The following is a 6,000-nucleotide window of genomic DNA, read 5'->3' as shown; positions in this document are numbered from 1 at the left end:
AAAACAAAAAACCAAGAATCCAAACAGGTTTTTCCTGCACTTCCTATATTAACAGAGCACAAAAAATGTCATTTTGTCAATATTTTTGCTTGTTTTCTCACTATGCTTTTATACCAAATTCTAGCCTCTGTGTCAGTAACATGAGAAGAGGGAGCACCTCACCTGAAACTAATGTTCCCAACCTGCACCTGATTCTGTAGTCTGACAAAAACTCTTTCAAATTCAGGTGAAGTAAACGAGGAGCACAAACCCATCTTGCTGCCTACAGTGCTCCTTTTGTAGAGGCTGTAATACTTTTGCTAACAGCTGTACCTCTGCAACAGCAAGAGCTTCTCAAAGAGACATGAGCAACCCCCTCTCCTCCCCCCAATACTGTCTTTCAACATGTAAAACACATGTACATATTCCTGTGTTCTGAAATATTTTAGTAGCATACATTTTAAGAAGTAAAACTACAAATCTCATTTAAAATGACCATTTTTAAAGTTTTTTATTAGCAGTGAATCATTTTTTAAAAATCACATTTTATTTGCTCACTCCAATGTAGCAACACCTATTCTATATTAATCCATCAGTGACTGCTCCCTGAAGCAGCAGCTTAGTATTGCTTGGTTGTATTCTGGTATTCCTGTTAACCTCTTAGAAAACCGGTAGTTATGAGTGCTTTGAAATAATCCCTTTCTAAGTACTTCATTACAGGTCTTACAACAGCGGTTGAACTCAATTAGCCAGGTTGCATTTCTGTAATTTCTTTAAGAATAAAGGTTGATTCTCACCCAGTCTTACCATCTCCCCAGGTACCGAACTTCTCAGACCTATTTCATTCATACCACTCCCAATCCACACACGCACCCAGTATCACTGTGTACCCAGTATGCACTACTAAATAAGAAAATTGAGAGAACTTTTAATGAACTACCATCATCTTAGTAGAGCTGGAGATTTCAAGCATGCCATCCCTTCAGTTTCTTTAGATTGTTTATCTGTGAAAGCTGAAAAATAGAGTTTTTGGGATCATTCACTGGCCCCCACATTTTGTTCACTAGTATTGAAGTGATGATGAACATACAGTATTGTAACAATCAGAAAGACCAATACAGTGAAATGGAGATAGAGGAAGTACAATAACAAAGGGACAGGCTCAAATGGAAAAATGGAAACAACAACAACAACAAAAAAGCACTCACCCGTCTCTGAATATTCAAGCTCACAAGAAGAAACTCCACAAAAGAGGGATCTCCAAGAAGAGATCCCTCCCCAGTAGGGATCAGCCCTTAGAAGAGGTCTAAGAGAGGTGCAGCCAGGCTCCACCCCTTCTGGTCACACAGCTGAATTACCTTCACCTGTGCTCCCAGAGCTGAGTCCTTTCCCCAGGTGCTCAATCAGTGGTTCTAGGCCATGACTGAGAAGTTAACATACAAGTAGCCAGCAAGGACTGTGACTTGGTGCATATGTTGATACTTCCCAGAGCTGCAAAGTGCTCCTAGGGGAGATGGCTTCCAGGTAGACCCTTACACAGCACCATTTCCACAGTCTTCTAAGTCGCACCTACTAAGTTGAAGCAAATGCTGCGACTTTTACTCCAGAAAGCTCAACACAATTTGCTGCACCATTTTTTTGGTACCATTTTTTGCCTTTGCCTGTCTGTTGGACATTACTTGGTACATCCTAGAATTTCAACCGTGTATGCAGGAAAAAAACCACAAAAACAAAACAAAACAAAAAACCAGCACAAAATATAACTTCAGATGCAGTTTCACAGGCAGTTCAAATCACTATAAAATTGCCTGATGCTGAGAGCAAAGGTCATAGCCTCACACTGCTCACATACTCCTTCCCTCTCTCATGCTTTTCTTCTGAAATCACAAGGCTAAGGGATGAGTCCGGATCAGAGCACTAATCTAGCAGTCTTTTTAGAGTTATCTTTTTAGAGCTGGTGTTCATTTGGATTGGCAAATGGCTGCATTCCTCATTTAATCTGACCTTTTAAAAAAGCATTTGCTAACACTGAATTCATCTTCTAAGATTTACAACATACTCTCCATCCTTATTGCCACAATAGCAAACACTCTGTCAGAGTCTCTCTGTTTATGATGTTGTGCCACATCTCCAAGTTGGAATCAACATGAAGAAACAATTTACCCTCATGCAGGTACAGGAGCATGATAGGAACACACTGACCTAAGACTCTAGTGCCCCAGAAAGAATGCTGTGGCTTTTCTTTGACGCGCCTTGAGATTGTGCCTTGGATCTATCTAAAAGGACAGAGAAGCTGCTCGCTTGTAAGGTTTTATAAGTGAAAGGTGAAGTCAGAATACAGGTTTCCTTTCTGCTATGAGAAACTGTGGATTGTCAACCACCTGGAAATTACTAGCATTATCCATACTCTGAGGAAACAGCATAACACCAGACTGGGACAGTAGAAACCAGCACAGGGGGCATGCTCACTAAAACAAAATTTGTTCTCGGATTCTGCTGATGCAATAGTCTCCAAAGCCTGTCAAGGCTGTCATTTCCCTTTTCTGGTGGCTGATATGGAACAGGCAGTGCCCTACAGACACATCCTAAGTGTCTGGCATACTCACATTTCCTTTTGATGGTTTTCACATACAGCAAAATCTGTCGTTCTTGTGGAAGAAAGGCCTGATAGTAAACATAGAGAGAAGTTGCCTGTTGAATCCTTTCAGAGCCAAAATAATGCATGACTTCATGCAGGCTCCTTTTCTTATTCCTTCTTTGTGCTCATTTACCCACTAGAAGAGCAAACCCCCCATTGTCATCAATTGGATTACATATTTCACTAAAACATAGACATCCACTTCCAGGTTTGATGGTATTTAGGACTAAATTCAGAGCTCTGTATGCATCAGCCCAGCCCGTGAGAGCTCTGAGATCACTGCAGGAGCCAGAGATACTTGCCATCCACAGGCCATCAAGGTTGAAAGAAGTCATTCATGGGAAAGTCAGAAGCTTCACATATATATGTGGATATAAGCAAGTCTCAACAACCACAAAAGCCAGTTGTTAGTGCTTCTCTGCAATGAGAAAATGGTTTCCATACTGCTTTCAGTTCCTTTTGCATGCAGTACAGTGAATCTTATCCTCGCACAGTCAAAGGGTAATCAAGATCTCATAAGTTACCAGGCCTCTTACTGTTATTGAATTTCCCTCCATTTCTTATCTTGAGTCGCTATTATGATTCCAGGTATTCAAGGGAATGTCACTCAGAAAAGATAAGGTAATAAGGCCATTGATATAGAACCCTTGTACTTAGATTTCTGCATACCTGGCTCCCTGTTTATATTATTAACCATGTCAGGAAAAAAAAAAGGGGGGGGGGTTTAAATTACCCAACATTTCCTTCTCAAACAGTGTGCTGAGTAGAAATTGCTCAGCAGATGTCATCTATCCTTCTTCATCAACAGAAAAGAGATTTTTTGGGTTAATTTTGCCTGTTTTCCTAAGGAATGCCGATTCTGAGGGAAGGGGGTCACCCCAAATCCTCCATTAAAATATATCCATCTCACCTCTTTGAAATGAGAAATTAATTGCTTGAGTCTGTTTGACTAAGCTTAGGGGAAAAAACCCAACAACTTCTTTTTAGGCAGTAGGTCCTCTAGACCTTGGGGGAGGAATCTCATCTCTCCATTCTCTTCTCCCCAAATTATGTTCTTAATAAACAAGTTAGACATACAAATCAACGCTCTTCATTACATTCAGCAAAAAAATACACAACCTGCTAAAACAATGCCAGTTGATAACAAGCACTTACTTTCACATTCAGAACTTCTCTGAAGACGAGCTTTGCCACACAGCCATTATTTAGTTTCCCATAAACAAGACCGAAGATCTGCTACGGGATACATTCCTGTTAATGAAGTCCACTTTTGATCCGAGCCATCTTTTAAATGTTGATACCTTTCCAAATGCAATGAGAAATCCTCAGTGTCCGGGAGAACCATTTACATCATCGATACATAAAAGAAGTCCTAAAATTGGCATACCTAGAAGTTCCCAAAGAACTTCAGGGGAAACAGTGTTTCTCCAAACTTGGCAAAACCCACGTAAGATGGATAGGCCGATCTTGCAGCTTGGTATGGAGGCTCTGTGCTCTTCATCCCAACACTCCTGCCTCCTCTACTAGATGCCAGGCTCTACCTCCTCCTTTACACCAGCTCTGAAACTCATCAGATTCATCATGCAAGCTGCCAGCAGGGTGCAAGACTCTGGATCAGCAATCTGAACCAGGTCAGTAAAAACGTGTCAGAAGAGGACAGACAGGAAAAGAAATTGCTCTCTTTTGGTGGAGGCAGCCTGCTACACCACCTCGAGTCTATCGTTTTCATTCCAACCTTCCGCTAACGTCAGCAGATGAGCACTTACAGAGTTGGCTGTGGCCACCCTGTGGGGATGGTCCTGCCTCTAGCTGCCACATCTGCCCATTCCTGGGCAGACACCAAACAGCTTCATCATCAGCCAAAGGCAATATCTAACTTCACTGCAAATGGAACAAGGTGGAAAGCCCAGTATCTTTGCCTTAAAGCACTGAGGAACCTGAGCCTAAGCCGAAGCATCACGACGTGAGGTTTCAGTGTCCAGAGCTAATGTGCTGCCATGCTCTGTGAGCTCAGCAGGCAAAACCTGCAATGTCCCACCTGACCCATGACAGAACACAGCCACTCTATCAAGCCAGGTTCACTCTCAAGGCCAGCAAGAACAGACAAGGACAAATGATTAAAAACACATAGTACGAGTCCCTTAGCTTTAATACTATTCTAGCAAAATGGCATAAGAAAATCAAGCATACCTTGACCATAACAATGAAATTTTGGGCCTTCTTTGAAAATGAGACTTTCAGGTGCACACAGTTTCTTTTTTTTTAAATGCAAGCTGCACACTCCAAAATGTGTTGAAAGACCTAATGGGTGGCATGCAATGCAATAAGGGATGGGATAGGGGATGAGGGCTGAAAATGGCAGAGGGACAACAATTTACATTTCAAAGTACTGGAAGAGTTGCACCAGATGTTTAAATGATGTTCTAAAAAAGGGCTTGTACCCTCTTATGTATTAACCACTGAAGCTCTGGTTTGCAGCATTCTGCATCTGAAATATACTTTAGAGCTGACTGCCCCAGTGATGTGGTCATTTCAACAGGCTACGTGGAACATGCCATGAATTTGAGCTTCTACACCTGAAGTGGGGATAAATCGTCAAGCAAACTGCACTAAAGCTAGGGCCAAGATGCACCAAGTGAAGAGCAGCATGCCTGTGCTGTGTGGCATACCGCTGGGAACTATTTCCATGTTGAGCAATCCATGCAGATATGTCCTGAATCAAGTTTAATTTTTCTGTGAACTTCTGTCAGGAACGAAGATGGAACACCAAGAGAAAGTAAGGACACTGGAGCTACACCACTCTCTCTTCACCTGAGAAAGACAAACCAAGGAACCAACCAACCAACCAACCACACACAGACAACAGCAAACAGAGAAATGGAGACTAGGGATAAAAAGAAACAGAACTGCTGACTCAGCACATTGAAAAACCCCACAGTGATCATGCCATCTTAAATCAATTCCCTTTCCAAGATCTATACCACTACCTGCATTTCTGTGAATGTGGCTTTACTGCAATTTCTTTCAGATCAAAACTGAAGCAAGTACAAAAGACTGCCCAGCCAACAGGACTGCAAGCGTCCCAGCTAACCAGCATGCGATAGCAGAGACCTTGAAGCTCCTTCTCAGCCCACAGGTCTCAGGTCTTATTTTTATGCAGACTGTATTGATTTATTGCGAGGTATCAGGAAATTTCTGAATGGTCTGGCCAGCTTCACATGCTTCGCTGACTTTTGAAATGAAAGCAACAGAGCTTTTGCTTAAGTCAACAGTGTAAGTCACCGGTTTAAAGGTCACCACTTGATTGCACAGCACAAGAAGCAGACACTTATCTTCCCAGTCCAAGGACTTCTGGCTTTCTGGGCAGCAGCACACAACACTGT

This window comes from Tympanuchus pallidicinctus, unplaced genomic scaffold, assembly GCF_026119805.1.
Source record: "Tympanuchus pallidicinctus isolate F22 unplaced genomic scaffold, pur_lepc_1.0 scaffold1, whole genome shotgun sequence".
NCBI classification, from domain to species: Eukaryota; Metazoa; Chordata; class Aves; order Galliformes; family Phasianidae; genus Tympanuchus; species Tympanuchus pallidicinctus.
The sequence above is the reverse complement of the archived record's forward strand: the minus strand, read 5'-3'. Positions refer to the sequence as shown.